Source organism: Eleutherodactylus coqui, chromosome 10 (assembly GCF_035609145.1).
Source record: "Eleutherodactylus coqui strain aEleCoq1 chromosome 10, aEleCoq1.hap1, whole genome shotgun sequence".
Classification (NCBI taxonomy): Eukaryota; Metazoa; Chordata; class Amphibia; order Anura; family Eleutherodactylidae; genus Eleutherodactylus; species Eleutherodactylus coqui.
In genome coordinates, this window is record NC_089846.1 from 44844377 (window position 1) to 44861028 (window position 16652).

The following is a 16652-nucleotide window of genomic DNA, read 5'->3' on the forward strand; positions in this document are numbered from 1 at the left end:
TCACCATCCTTTTACAGTGCTCCCGCCGACTCAGCCGTGACTGGGGAGCGGTGACACAGTCTTGGTGGGGAGCCATAAAGCTGGCCAGGCCCTTAAAGACTGTTGCACTGCCTGGGATGTACATGCTGCTCGATCTACGCACATCCCCTGCTACCTTGCCCTCGGTACTGCGCCTTCTGCCACTAGCGCTGTCGGCTGGGAATTTTACCATCAGCTTGTCCGCAAGGGTCCTGTGGTATAGCAACACTCTCGAACCCCTTTCCTCTTCGGGAATCAGAGTGGGCAGGTTCTCCTTATACCGTGGATCGAGCAGTGTGTACACCCAGTAATCCGTCGTGGCCAGAATGCGTGCAACGCGAGGGTCACGAGAAAGGCATCCTAACATGAAGTCAGCCATGTGTGCCAGGGTACCTGTACGCAACACATGGCTGTCGTCACTAGGAAGATCACTTTCAGGATCCTCCTCCTCCTCCTCCTCCTCAGGCCATACACGCTGAAAGGATGACAGGCAATCAGCCGGTGTACCGTCAGCAGCGGCCCAAGCTGTCTCTTCCCCCTCCTCCTCATCCTCCTCATGCTCCTCCTCCTCCTGTACGCGCTGAGAAATAGACAGGAGGGTGCCCTGACTATCCAGCGGCATACTGTCTTCCCCCGCCCCCGTTTCCGAGCGCAAAGCAGCTGCCTTTATGGTTTGCAGGGAATTTCTCAAGATGCATAGCAGAGGAATGGTGACGCTAATGATTGTAGCATCGCCGCTCACCACCTGGGTAGACTCCTCAAAATTACCAAGGACATGGCAGATGTCTGCCAACCAGGCCCACTCTTCTGAAAGGAATTGAGGAGGCTGACTCCCACTGCGCCGCCCATGTTGGAGTTGGTATTCGACTATAGCTCTACGTTGTTCATAGAGCCTGGCCAACATGTGGAGCGTAGAGTTCCACCGTGTGGGCACGTCGCACAGCAGTCGGTGCACTGGCAGCTTAAAGTGATGTTGCAGGGTGCGCAGGGTGGCAGCGTCCGTGTGGGACTTGCGAAAATGTGCACAGAGCCGGCGCGCCTTTACGAGCAGGTCTGACAAGCGTGGGTAGCTTTTCAGAAAGCGCTGAACCACCAAATTAAAGACGTGGGCCAGGCATGGCACGTGCGTGAGGCTGCCGAGCTGCAGAGCCGCCACCAGGTTACGGCCGTTGTCACACACGACCATGCCCGGTTGGAGGCTCAGCGGCGCAAGCCAGCGGTCGGTCTGCTGTGTCTGACCCTGCAGTAGTTCGTGGGCCGTGTGCCTCTTATCGCTTAAGCTGAGTAGTTTCAGCACGGCCTGATGACGCTTGCCCACCGCTGTGCTGCCACACCGCGCGACACCGACTGCTGGCGACATGCTGCTGCTAACACATCTTGATTGCGAGACAGAGGAGGAGGAGGAGGAGGAGGGTGCTTTAGTGGAGGAAGCATACACCTCCGCAGATACCACCACCGAGCTGGGGCCCGCAATTCTGGGGGTGGGTAGGACGTGAGCGGTCCCAGGCTCTGACTCTGTCCCAGCCTCCACTAAATTCACCCAATGTGCCGTCAGGGAGATGTAGTGGCCCTGCCCGCCTGTGCTTGTCCACGTGTCCGTAGTTAAGTGGACCGTGGCAGTAACCGCGTTGGTGAGGGCGCGTACAATGTTGCGGGAGACGTGGTCGTGCAGGGCTGGGACGGCACATCGGGAAAAGTAGTGGCGACTGGGAACTGAGTAGCGCGGGACCGCCGCCTCCATGATACTTTTGAAGGACTCCGTTTCCACAACCCTATACGGCAGCATCTCAAGGCTGATGAATTTTGCTATGTGGACGGTTAACGTTTGAGCGTGCGGGTGCGTGGCGGCGTACTTGCGCTTGCGCTCCAACAGTTGCGCAAGCGACGGCTGGACGGTGCGCTGAATTACACTGCTGGATGGGGCCGAGGACAGCGGAGGTGAGGGTGTGGGTGCAGGCCAGGAGACGGTAGTGCCTGTGTTCTGAGAGGGGGGTTGCATCTCAGTGGCAGGTTGGGGCACAGGGGGAGAGGCAGGGGTGCAAACCGGAGGCGCTGAACGGCCTTCGTCCCACCTTGCGGGGTGCTTGGCCATCATATGTCTGCGCATGGTGGTGGTGGTGAGGCTGTTGGTGTTGGCTCCCCGGCTGAGCTTTGCGCGACAAAGGTTGCACACCACTGTTCGTCGGTCGTCAGGCGTCTCTGTGAAAAACTGCCAGACCTTAGAGCACCTCGGCCTCTGCAGGGTGGCATGGCGCGAGGGGGCGCTTTGGGAAACACTTGGTGGATTATTCGGTCTGGCCCTGCCTCTACCCCTGGCCACCGCACTGCCTCTTGCAACCTGCCCTGCTGATGCCCTTGACTCCCCCTCTGAAGACCTGTCCTCCTGAGTAAGCGTTGCACACCAGGTGGGGTCAGTCACCTCATCGTCCTGCTGCTCTTCCTCCGAATCCTCTGTGCGCTGCTCCCTCGGACTTACTGCCCTTACTACTACCTCACTGCAAGACAACTGTGTCTGATCGTCATCGTCCTCCTCACCCACAGAAAGTTGTTGAGACAGTTGGCGGAAGTCCCCAGCCTCTTCCCCCGGACCCCGGGAACTTTCGAATGGTTGGGCATCAGTGACGATAAACTCCTCTGGTGGGAGAGGAACCGCTGCTGCCCAATCTAAGCAGGGGCCCGAGAACAGTTCCTGGGAGTGCTCCCGCTCCTGAGCAGGTGTTATTGTAGTGGAGTGAGGAGGCTGGGAGGAAGGAGGAGCAGCAGACAGAGGATTCGGATTGGCAGCAGTGGACGGCGCAGAACTGCGGGTAGACGATAGGTTGCTCGAAGCACTTTCTGCCATCCAGGACAGGACCTGCTCACACTGCTCATTTTCTAATAACCGTCTCCCGCGTGGACCCATTAATTGGGCGATGAATGTGGGGACGCCAGAAACGTGCCTCTCTCCTAATCGCGCAGCAGTCGGCTGCGACACACCTGGATCAGGAGCTTGGCCTGTGCCCACACCCTGACTTGGCCCTCCGCGTCCTCGGCCGCGTCCACGTCCTCTAGGCCTACCCCTACCCCTCAGCATGCTGTATTACCAGTGATTTGATTTCACAGGCAGGAAATAAATTGGCGCAAGACTGCAGGCCAAATATAATTTTTTCCCTTTTTTGAAAACGAAAGGCCCCACTGCCTCTAGTGAATGAATAATCTAAGTTTAATAACTGTGCTGTTTTCCTGCTAATGTGTCACAGAACGTGAGGGTAGCAGAGTTATTAACTGTGGCAGAGCAGGTATTTTTTTTCCCAATTAAGGAAAGCAAATGGCGAAGCCAGGAGTAAAACGTAGCTGGGTGCGTATGATTTTTAAAGGTGTCACACGCAGCCGACACGTGTCCACCGCCCTTAGGACGGACAGAGGCCGGACAAATAGAATTATTTTCCGTTTTTTGGCACCAAAAGGCAGCACTGCGTATATTCTATGAACATGAGAAGTTTAATAACTGTGCTGTGTCCCTGCTAATGTGTCACAGAACGTGAGGGTAGCAGAGTTATTAACTGTGGCAGAGCAGGTATTTTTTTTCCCAATTAAGGAAAGCAAATGGCGAAGCCAGGAGTAAAACGTAGCTGGGTGCGTATGATTTTTAAAGGTGTCACACGCAGCCGACACGTGTCCACCGCCCTTAGGACGGACAGAGGCCGGACAAATAGAATTATTTTCACTTGTTTTACAAGCAAAAGGCAGCACTGCATATATTCAATGAATAATAACTGTGTTGTGGCCCTGCCTATACAATTCTTTCCCTGCAGTATCAATGGAGGGTGCAATGCTCTGCAGAAGCGATTTTGAGAAGCAAAAAAAAATGCAGCACAGCTAACAGCAGCCTGGACAGTACTGCACACGGATAAATATGGCCCTAGAAAGGACCGTTGAGGTTCTTGAAGGCTACACTCACTCCTAACACTCTCCCTGCCTATGCAGCACTTCTGTCCCTAATGCCAGGTGCAACGGTCTGCAGAGGCGATTTTGAGAAAAAAAAAATTGCCACTGCTAACAGCAGCCAACACACAGCTATCAGTGGCCCTAATAAGGACCTTTGGGGGGTCTTGAAGCCTACACTAACTACCAATTCTTTCCCTACAGCAGCTCCGGTACAAACAGCACTGTCCCTCATCTAAATCACACGGCATCTGAGGCGAACCGCGGGAGGGGCCGACTTTTATGTTCGGGTGACACCTGATCTTCCCAGCCACTCACAGCAGGGGGGTGGTATAGGGCTTGAACGTCACAGGGGGAAGTTGTAATGCCTTCCCTGTCTTTCAATTGGCCAGAAAAGCGCGCTAACGTCTCAGGGAAGGAAGTGAAAATAACCAGAACACCGCATGGTGTTCGTTACGAATAACGAACATCCCGAACACCCTAATATTCGCACGAATATCAAGCTCGGAAGAACACGTTCGCTCATCTCTAGTCTTAACATGAGGGGCTGTAAATGGATTACTGGCGTGTTGCCCTTACAGAAGTTGCAGCATTTAGAGAGGCAATACCCAACAGGATTTAAAGTGTGTTGTTGGTGGGAAGCAAAGGATGGACACTTGGGCGTAGTAATGCAGGGAGGCCTAGCGGAATGTTGAATAGGAGGGATGCAGGAGAATGGCGCATGCACACTGTTTTGCCAGGATGCCCGAGTTAATAGAATGGGCAGCGGCTGACAGAGTGCATACGTGCTTGTCAGGACCTGTCAATTCTCCCGCAGCCCCAAAGTGCAGGATCTATTTCTTAATATTGTGTTTAGGACCAGAGAAATGCAATGTCAGGTGTTTATTACATTAGTCATACTAATAGCCCAGCTGGTAATAGATGATGTCAATTATTTAAGAGCATTATTCTCAAGATGTTCTGCGCATATTAAAAAAAGACTAAGTGTGATATATATACGCTGCGCTCACACGGGTGGACCGGATTCCGCATGTGGGTGGTTCGCAGCGGATTCTGGCTGTAAGCTTGGCCGGCGAACCTGCGTAACTGCTATTTCTATATTGCTTATGACTGCGGCGGCTCACCGTCGGTTTTGCGCAGTAAATTTTTTTTTTTTTTTTTTTACAATGTTGGTATTTCCTGCCCCATCGCTAAGCAGGAATTGCGTATGGGTTGCAGGTCGGACCTCCTCCATCGATTTCATTGGAGGCTGTCCACAGCAAAATAGAACATGCTGCGATTTTTCTTCTGCTCGCGGAATATACAATATAAAAATCAACAGTACATGCTTTGCAATGCTTGCGTTTTGCCGCAGATCCTCCGCACAGACCCCAATTGGAATCTGCATATGTGAGCCCAGCCTCAAAGAAAAAAAGGGAGAAACTTTTGTATAAAATGTATATACAGTATATTATCACTAGAGATGAGCCACCACACTCGTCCGCGCTTGATGCTCGTTCGAGCATTAGGGTGCTCGAGATGCTCATTACTCGAGACGAGCACCACGCGGTACTCGAGTCAATTCCATTTCCTTCCCCACATGTTTAGCGCTATTTTCTGGCCAATAGAAACACAGGGAAGGCATTACCACTTCCTCCTGTGACGTGCCAGCCCTATCCCACCCTCCTGCAGTGAGTGGCTGGCGAGATCAAGTGACCCCCGAGTACTTAAAGGGGTCCCGTCCGCGGCTTGCCTCAGACACACACTGGGAGAGATTAGAGAAAGTGCTGCTGCTGCTATAGGGAAAGTGTTCGTGTAGGATCCTGTCCTCAAGAACCCCAACGGTCCTTCTTAGGGCCACATCTGACCGTGTGTATTACTGTTGTGGCTGCTGGGAGCAGTTTTGCACAATTTTTTTTTTCATCTCGGGCTGTGCAGGCCATTTCAGCTATAGCGTTCTCAGTCTGCAGTCTATTATACTGAGTATAGGGAAAGTGCTGCTGAGATAGGGACAGTGGTAGTGTAGGATCCTGTCTACAAGAACCCCCAACGGTCCTTCTTAGGGCTACATCTGACCATCTGCATTTTACTGGGTGGCTGCTGGGAGTTGTAGTGCTTGAATTTTAGTTGTACGCAGCTAGGCCTGTTTGCTGCCTTCCGTAATAATTTTTTTCTGGCTGGAGTGTGCGTTAAAATACCGCTCTCAGCGTGAAAGTGTACGCAAATAATTCCATACTTATATTGGTCTGTGTCTGCAGTGAATTAGACCAACAGCGTACTGTCACAGCCACCTCTAGAGGGAAAGTGATATACACTATACAGCCTCTGTCCTCTATCAAAAAAAACGAAAGCTCCTTCGTTGGGCTGCATCTGACCGTGTGCATTTTACTGGGTGGCTGCTGGGAGTTGTAGTGCTTGCATTTTAGTTGTACGCAGCTAGGCCTGTTTGCAGCCTTCCGTAACATTTTTTTCTGGCTGGAGTGCGCGTTAAAATACCGCTCTCAGCGTGAAAGTGCACGCAAATAATTCAATACTTATTTATACCAGTCTGTGTCTGCAGTGAATTAGATGCATAGCGTAGGGCCAGAGCCACTTCTACAGGTGAAAGTGATATACACCATACAGCCTCTGTCCTCTGTCCAAAAAAAACAAAAGCTTCTTCTTTGGGCTACATCTGACCATGTGCATTTTACTGGGTGGCTGCTGGGAGTTGTAGTGCTTCCATTATACTACTGCATAGCTAGGCCTGTTTGCAGCCTTCTGTAATTTTTTTTTTCTGGCTGGAGTTTGCGTTAAAATACCGCTCTCAGCGTGAAAGTGGATGCAAATAATTCCATACTTATTCAACAGTTCTCTGTCTGCAGTGAATTAGACAGCGGTCTCACCACTAAACAGTACTGTAATATTACCCAGGCCACTGCAAAGTATTTCAGCTCAGCCGCTGTGCAGAGCGTTCCGCAATACCATTTCTGTTGGTGGGGTTGAGATCGCCGCAGTTACCAGCACTATCCACTGGCTTTACAGTCTTTTCCCACTCCACACAGCCTCTATAATTTACAAGTCTCTGCGAGCAGTAAATTACCCTAGGTATCAGCACAAGACAGCGGGTTACTTTTTTCCTAGTCACAGCATAGAGCCTCCGCTATCTACAAGTCTCTGTGTGCGGTGAATTAAGGCCCAGTTGTCAGTGCTGTACAGTGGGGTAATTTATTTGGCCCCTGCTCTATTCGTAATCCACCATGATGAGGAGTAGAGGTAAGGGTCGAGGATGTGGACGTGGACACGGACGCGGACGTCCAAGTGAGGGTGTGGGCACAGGCCGAGTTCCTGGTCCAGGTGAATCACAGCCAGCTGCTGCGGGATTAGGAGAGAGGCAAGTTTCTAGGGTCCCCAGCTTCATATCACAATTCATGGGTCCACGTGATAGACCTTTATTACAAACAGAGCAGTGTGAGCAGGTCCTGTCGTGGATGGCAGAAAATGCATCCAGCAATGTATCGGCCACCCAGTCTTCTACGCAGTCCACTACTCCCGGCTTAGGGACTGCAACTCTGAATCCTCTGGCTGCTGCTCCTCCTTCCTCCCAGCCTCCTCACTCCATAAAAATGACATATTCTGATGAGCAGGCAGACTTCCAGGAACTGTTCTTGGGTCCCTGCATGAGTGGGGAAAAAAAGGTTCCTCTCTCACCTGAGGAGTTTGTCGTGACCGATGCCCAACCTTTGGAAAGTTCCCGAGGTCCGGGTGATGAGGCTGCAAACTTCCGGCAACTGTCTCAAGAGCTTTCAGTGGGTGAGGAGGATGATGATGATGAGACACAGTTGTCTATCAGTGAGGTAGTAGTAAGGGCAGTAAGTCCGAGGGAGGAGCGCACAGAGGATTCGGAGGAAGAGCAGCTGGACGATGAGGTGACTGACCTCACCTGGTTTGCTAAGCCTATTGAGGACAGGGCTTCAGAGGGGGAGGCAAGTGCAGCAGCAGAATAGGTTGGAAGAGGCGGTGGGGTGGCCAGGGGTAGAGGCAGGGCCACCCCACCGCCTCTACCCCCAACTGCTTCCCAAAGCACCCCCTCGCGCCAAGCCTCTGTGAAAAGGGCTAGGTGTTCAAAGGTGTGGATGTTTTTCAGTGAGAGCGCGGATGACCGACGAACAGTGGTGTACAACCTGTGTCGCACCAAGAGCAGCTGGGGAGCCACCACTACCAGCCTCACCACCACCAGCACGCGCAGGTATATGATGGCCAAGCACCCCACAAGGTGGACAAAGGCCATTCACCGCCTCCGGGTCACACCACTGCCTCTTCCCCTGTGCCCCAACCTGCCACTCAGATCCAACCCCCCTCTCAGGACACAGGCACGAGCCTGCACCCACACCCTCACCTCCAGTGTCTTGCACCCCATCCAGCAATGTCTCTCAGCACAGCGTTCAGCTGTCCCTAGCACAAGCGTTGGAGCGAAAGCGCAAATACTCCGCCACGCACCCGCACGCACAAGCTTTAATTGTGCACATTACCAAATTAATCAGCCTGGAGATGCTGCCGTACAGGCTTGTGGAAACAGAGGCTTTCAAAAACATGATGGCAGCGGCGGTCCTGCACTACTCGGTCCTCAGTCTCCACTATTTTTCCCGGTGTGCCATCCCAGCCCTACACCAGCACGTCTCCCGCAACATAAATCGTGCCCTCACCAACGTGGTTACTGGGAAGGTCCACATAACCACGGACACGTGGACAAGTACTGGCGGGCAGGGCCACTATATCTCCCTGACACCACATTGGGTGAATTTGGTGGAAGCTGGGACCGAGTCAGAGCCTGGGACCGCTCACGTCTTACCCACACCCAGTATAGCGGGTCCTACCTCGGTGCTGGTATCTGCAGCGGTCTATACCACCTCCTCTAAATCCCCCTCCGCCTTCTACACAACATCTACCTCCCAATTAAGAAGTGGGAGCAGCACATCGCCAGCAGTCGGTGTGGCGCGGCAGCACAGCGGTGGGCAAGCGTCAGCAGGCCGTGCTGAAACTACTCAGCTTAGGTGACAAGAGACACACGGCCCCTGAACTGTTGCAGGGTCTGACAGAGTAGACCGACCTCTGGCTTTCGCCGCTGAGCCTCCAACCGGGCATGGTCGTGTGTGACAACGGCCGTAACCTGGTGGCAGCTCTGAAGCTCGGCAGCCTCACCCACGTGCCATGCCTGGCCTATGTCTTCAATCTGGTGGTTCAGTGGTTTCTGAAAAAAAACCCGCACTTGTCTGTCCTGCTCGGCAAGGTGCGCCGTGTCAGCGCACATTTCTGCAAGTCCACCACGGACGCTGCCACCCTGAGGACCCCGCAACATCGGTTTAATCTGCCAGAGCACCGACTGCTGTGCGACGTGCCCTCACGGTGGAATTCTACGGTGCACATGTTGGCCAGGCTCTATGAGGAGCGTAGAGCAATAGTGGAATACCAACTCCAACATGGGCGGCGTAGTGGTAGTCAGCCTCCCCAATTCTTTACCGAGAAGTGGGCCTGGAAGGCAGACATCTGCCAGGTCCTCGGAAACTTTGAGGAGTCTACCCAGATGCTTAGCGGCGATGCTGCAATCATTAGCGTTACCATCCAGCTGCTATGCCTGCTGAGAAGTTCGCTGCAAGGCATAAAGGCAGACGCTTTGCAGTTGGAACAGGAGACGGGGGATGACAGTATGTCGCTTAATAGCCAGACCATCCTCATGTCTATATCTCAGCGCGTTTTGGAGGAGGAGGAGCAGGAGAAGGGGGAAGAGACAGCTGGGCACACTGCAGAGGGTACCCATGCTGCTTGCCTCTCATCTGTTCAGCATGTATGGGCTGTAGAGGAGGAGAAGGAGGAGGATCCTGAAAGTCATCTTCCTAGTGAGGACACCCACGTCTTGCGTACTGGCACCCTGGCGCACATGGCTGACTTCATGTTAGGGTGCCTTTCTCGTGTCCCTCGCGTTAGACGCATTCTGGCCAACATGGATTATTGGGTGTACACCCTTCTCAACCCATGGTACAAGGAGAACCTTTCCACTCTCATTCCTGCAGAGGAAAGGGGTACGAGAGTGATGCAATACCACAGGGCCCTGGAGGACAAAGTGATGCTAAACTTCCCATCTGACAGCGCTAGTGGCAGAAGACGCAGTTCCGAGGGCCAAGTAGCAGGGGAGACGTGGGGATCAGGCAGCATGTTCAGCACAGGCAGGGGAACACTCTCCAAGGCCTTTGCCAGCTTTATGGCTTCCCAGCAAGACTGCGTCACCACTCCCCAGTCAAGGCTGAGTCGGAGGGAGCACTGTAAAAAGATAGTGAGGGAGTACGTAGCTGATCGTACCACTGTCCTCCGTGATGCCTCTGTTCCATAGAACTATTGGGTGTCAAAGCTGGACACGTGGCATGAACTTGCGCTGTATACCCTGGAGATGCTGGCTTGCCCTGCCGCTAGTGTCTTGTCAGAGAGGGTGTTTAGTGCAGCTGGTGGAATCATCACGGATAAGCGTACCCGCCTGTCAACTGCCAGTGCCGACATGCCTTCACTCATGAAGATGAACAAAGCCTGGATTTCCCCAGACTTCTCTTCTCCACCGGCGGAGAGCAGCAGGACCTAAAGATTCTTTTCGCTGCAACTGCAGATAAAAGCATTCTTCTCTATCACCGGAAAAAAAGGGGCATTTAGCTTCATCAATCTGTCTCTGATGTTAGTCCTCCTCCTCCTACTCCTCCTCCGGAAACATCATGTCATCACGCTGAACTGACAATTTGTCTGTGGCCCAAAAGGCTCATCTAACAATTTTTTTCCAGTTTTTCAAAGTTTTAAAAATATTGATAGTTTAACATGAACCAATTTTTTTAACAGGGCTGCCTCCAGGTTGTGTTACAAATTAAGCAACAGCGAGCTGCATCTTTAAAAAATATTTATACTCTTAACTAACTAATTTTTCCGGCCTTCGCCAACAGTCATGGTACCCCAATTTTCAGGGGTTCACCTATACTCTTGCTACAGAAATTTTACTGGGGTCTGACTATACTTCTGCTACATAAATGTTACTGGGGTCTGCATAAACTTCTGCTACATAAATGTTACAGGGGTCTGCCTATACTTCTGCTACATAAATGTTACTGGGGTCTGTCTATACTGTTACTACAGAAATGTTACTGGGGTCTGCCTAAACTTCTGCTACAGAAATATTACAGGGGTCAGCCTATACTTCTGCTACAGAAATGTTACTGGGGTCTGTCTATACTTTTAATACAGAAATGTTACTGGGGTCTGCCTATACTTCTGCTACAGAAATGTTACAGGGGTCTGCCTATACTTCTGGCACATAAATGTTACAAGGGTCTGCCTATTTCTGCTGCAGAAATGTTACTGGGGTCTGTCTATACTGTTACTACAGAAATGTTACTAGGGTCTGCCTATACTTCTGCCACATAAATGTTACAGGGGCCTGCCTATACTTCTGCTACAGAAATGTTACTGGGGTATGTCTATACTTCAGCTACAGAAATGTTACAGGGGTCTGCCTATACTTCTGCTACAGAAATGTTACTGGGGTCTGTCTATACTGTTACTACAGAAATGTTACTGGGGTCTGCCTATACTTCTGCTACAGAAATGTTACAGGGGTCAGCCTATACTTCTGCCACATGAATGATACAGGGGTCTGCCTATACTTCTGCTACAGAAATGTTACTGGGGTCTGTCTATACTTCTGCTACAGAAATGTTACTGGGGTCTGTCTATACTTCTGCTACAAAAATGTTACTGCGGTTTACCTATACGTCTGCCACATAAATGTTACAGGGGTCTGTCTATACTTCAGCTACAGAAATGTTACAAAGGTCTGCCTATACTTCTGCCACATTAATGTTACAGGGGTCTACCTATACTTCTGCTACAGAAATGTTACTGGGGTCTGCCTATACTTCAGCTAAAGAAATGTTACAGGGGTCTGCCTATACTTCTGGCACATAAATGTTACAAGGGTCTGCCTATATTTCTGCTACAGAAATGTTACTGGGGTCTGCCTATACTGTTACTACAGAAATGTTACAGTGGTCTGCCTATACTTCTGCCACATAAATGTTACAGGGGTCTGCCTATACTTCTGCTACAGAAATGTTACTGGGGTCTGTCTATACTGTTACTACAGAAATGTTACTAGGGTCTGCCTATACTTCTGCTACAGAAATGTTACAGGGGTCTGCCTATACTTCTGCCACATAAATGTTACAGGGATCTGCCTATACTTCTGCTACAGAAATGTTACAGGGGTCTGCCTATACTTCTGCTACAGAAATGTTACTGGGGTCTGTCTATACTGTTACTACAGAAATGTTACTGGGGTCTGCCTATACTTCTGCTACAGAAATGTTACAGGGGTCAGCCTATACTTCTGCCACATAAATGTTACAGGGATCTGCCTATACTTCTGCTACAGAAATGTTACAGGGGTCTGCCTATACTACTGCTACAGAAATGTTACAGGAGTCTGCCTATACTTCAGCTAAAGAAATGTTACAGGGGTCAGCCTATACTTTTGCCACATAAATGTTACAGATGTCTGCCTATACTTCTGCTGCAGAAATGTTACTGGGGTCTGCCTATACTGCTACAGAAATGCTACAGGGGTCTGCCTATACTTCTGCTACAAAAATGTTACTGGGGTCTGCCTATACTTCTGCCACATAAATGTTACTGGGGTCTGTCTATACTTCAGCTACAGAAATGTTACTGGGTTCTGTCTATACTTCAGCTACAGAAATGTTACAGGGGTCTGCCTATACTTCTGCCACAGAAATGTTACTGGGGTCAGCCTATACCTCTGCCACATAAATGTTACAGGGGTTTCCCTTTACTTCTGCTACAGAAATGTTACTGGGTCTGTCTATACTGTTACTACAGAAATGTTACTGGGGTCTGCCTAAACTCCTGCTACAGAAATGTTACAGGGGTCAGCCTATACTTCTGCCACATAAATGTTACTGGGGTCTGCCTATACTTCTACTACAGAAATGTTACTGGGGTCTGTCTATACTGTTAATACAGAAATGTTACTGGGGCCTACCTATACTTTTGCTACAGAAATGTTACAGGGGTCTGCCTATACTTCTGCAACGTAAATGTTACAGGGATCTGCCTATACTTCTGCTACAGAAATGTTACAGGGGTCTGCCTATACTGTTACTATAGAAATGTTACTGGGGTCTGTTTATACTGTTACTACAGAAATGTTACTGGGGTCTGCCTAAACTCCTGCTACAGAAATGTTACAGGGGTCAGCCTATACTTCTGCCACATAAATGTTACTGGGGTCTGCCTATACTTCTGCTACAGAAATGTTACTGGGGTCTGTCTATACTGTTAATACAGAAATGTTACAGGGGCCTACCTATACTTCTGCTACAGAAATGTTACAGGGGTCTGCCTATACTTCTGCAACGTAATGTTACAGGGATCTGCCTATACTTCTGCTACAGAAATGTTACAGGGGTCTGCCTATACTTCTGCCACATAAATGTTACAGGGGTCTGCCTATACTCCTGCTACAGAAATGTTACTAGGGGCTGCTTATATCTTTGCTACAGGAATATTACACGGGTCTGTCAATACTATGGGTGCACTAAGTCTTCCCATCGCGGTGTTCTACCTATCTGGCCCTAATACACTGACTGACTAGGGCATGAATTGTGGGCCGAGGCCAACATGTATTTTCTCTCGTGTTACCACAGTTATCCGCGGCCCTGGTTTGGGCCAAACAAGAATAGCAATACTGCACAAATTAGACATTCACAGCTGCACTAGCATCGGAGTCAGCTCTATGCCCGTGATTGCTGAGGGTGTGTGCAGAGGCCTATGTCCTTGGTGCAGTGAAAGTCTGCCATGTTTGGGGACTCTGATTTCTTCATGGTTCATGTCTTGGGTTGCCTAGGACCCACCTATGCTGTGGGTGCACACAGACTTCCCATAGCGGTGTTTTACCTGTCTGGCACAAAGTCACTGACTGACTTGGGTAGGGTGCAGAGTGCAGATGGCTTTCTCCTTGCGTTGTCGATGAGAATGAGTAGTGTGTGGACACATGAATTCCCCATTGCTATATCACTCGCGGCACCTTGAGCCACACAAGGTGTTTGCTGGGATCGAGCCTGACCTAGGGCCCGCTCACATACTTCCCACACAGAGTATTGCTGCATTGTGGAGATGTGTAGAAGTGCTGGGCTGGCAGGGTGGGTTTGCAGCTCCTGACAATTTTGCAACAGAGGTGGCACGGGATTGGAATGATTATTGTACGTCAATTTATCATCGATTCTCAACAGCATTGTGGGCTATTGCCCCCCCCCCTTTCAAAGAGGGTCGCTGCCTGGCCCTGCCAACCCTCTGCAGTGCGTGCCTTCGGTTCCTCCTCATCGCAGATGCACTTAAAAATAGACATGAGGGTGGTGTGGCTATGCAGCCAGCGTGTGGCATGAGGGCAGCTAAAGGCTGCGCAGGGAAACTTTTGTGTGCCCTGTGGACGCAGGGTCGTGCGGGGGGTGGGCAGCATGTAACCCAGAAGAAGAGGCAGCGGTGTGACCCGCAGGCAGTGATTGTCATTGGTTGCAGGTAGTGTGGTGCTTAGCTAAGGTATGCCTTGCTAATGAGGGTTTGTCCGAAGTAAAAATTGTTAGGGGAGGGGGCAGACTCTAGCCCCTATTGTGGCTTAATAGTGGGACCTGGGAACTTGAGATGCAGCCCTGCATGCTGCCCCTGCCCTTCCCTATCCGCTTCTGTGTCATTTCCATCACCTTCGGATGTTTTCCAGATTTTCACAAGTGAAGAGCTATGCGGAGCATCGGTCATATACAAAAATGCTTGAGTCGCCCATTGACTTCAATGGGGTTTGTTACTCGAAACGAGCTCTCGAGCATCGCGGAAAGTTCGACTCGAGCAACGAGCACTCGAGCATTTTGGTGCTCGCTCATCTCTAATTATCACATATTTTCTAGTGCTTCATTTTAGCCCACAGGTGAGAGGGTGTTAAGTTTTCTTCAAGTTTCTCAATCTGTCTCGTACATGTTCCGGTATTTGTTCACAGAAAACTCGTTACAATCACAGTTGTGCTTGAGGGCTGCGTGTTGAGACAAACTGTTTTAAAACAACTGTGTGTGACATCAGATCAATGTTTGTTTATTCTACACCGTAAACTTTGGGTAGTTCGTCCAACATATTGGAGACGGATAGAGCACTGCTACATATTTGAAATGAAATTAGAAGAACAATTGATAAAGCACTTTATTGGGTGGTTCTTCACTTGTAGCATAACTAATAAAATTAGTAGTTCTAATTAAAATATTCTACCAACACTTGCTTTGTTTTTTTATTGCATGTATAGGAACTTAGTATCTCAGAAAAAATTGTTGGGTGCTCTTCTGATTGTTTCTAGCATGTTTTAATTTGCTTGGTGCTAGGATTTTGCTCTTCTGAAAATAATGTGCTGTTCAGATGGGGTTATTTTTGCAAGAAAAGGGTCCTGAAGAATTGTCTAATGTTTTTTAGGGTCTTCCTGATAATGGAATGTGAGGAGTTGTAGGTGGTAATAAATTAAATTTTCTTCTTACGTCGTCTTTGATCTTTTCTTTCTTTTGAGGGCCTCTATTTGTGACTCATTTTTTCTCTATTGAATGCTGATTGAATGAGACTATACGGATATTCTTTTTGTCTAAGTCTCTCTTCAATTATGTTACTATTGGAAATGAAGTTTTCCATTTTCATACAATTGCGTCAAATTCTTTTGAACTGTCAATACTGTATATTTGTTTTCTATTTGCCCTTTTATAACTTAAAAAATATTCTACTCCTGAGACAACATGGTTTGATAGATTGAATATCTTTATTGTATTTAGTTTTTTTCTTTGGGGTTGTTTTTTTTGTCTTCCTTTTATGCGTAATTTCCTTTTTTGGCTTATCGGATTGAAAAACTTTGATTTGAGAGGTTTTGGGACTTAATTTGGTCCATCGAGGTAGGGGTTAAGGATTTGGGATGTTCTAAAAAAGATATAGAATGGTTGGAAATGCTAGAGGTAGACAGGACTCTTCTCCTGTTCACTCATATTTGTAGGGTCATATTTGGGTGTGCTATATACTGTGATGAGAGTCCTCTAGTGTCAACATTGTTGATTCAGTTTGAATAGTTATCTCCTGTGATCACAGATGATCTCTCCTCTAAATGTGCCATCCATTTTTCTTTTTCTTCTTTATCTGTACCCAAACTGTAATGACGTTTACTTGCAGTCATGACCTCCGAAACGTCAAGTGCCTCTTCGATGGCCCATTAAACTAATAGTGCTCCCTCTGTGCCATTAAAACCTATAATGCCCCCTCTGTGACCCCTTTTAACTTATAATGGGCCCTGTATAGCACTCTCTCTGTGGCCCCTGAAAATTTTCTTGCCTCTTTTCCCCTTGAACCCTATAGTGTGTGGTCCCCTCTGTCTCCACCTATTCCCTAAAAGACTATCAGCAGCAGAAGTTTCCTTGTAACTTAGTCTTACTTGTCTGGATGTGCTTTTCTCAGTATAGAAGCTGCATCCTTCCCCTCTCGCTCGCTTTCAGCATAGACTGCTGAAGAGATGGGGAGTAATTGGCATCTACACTAAGCAGAACAGCATCTAGACCAGCATTACTATGAGTTACAAGGAGACTTGTGCTGCTGGCTGGACTTTCATGGAGGATGTTATAAAGAAGTACAGG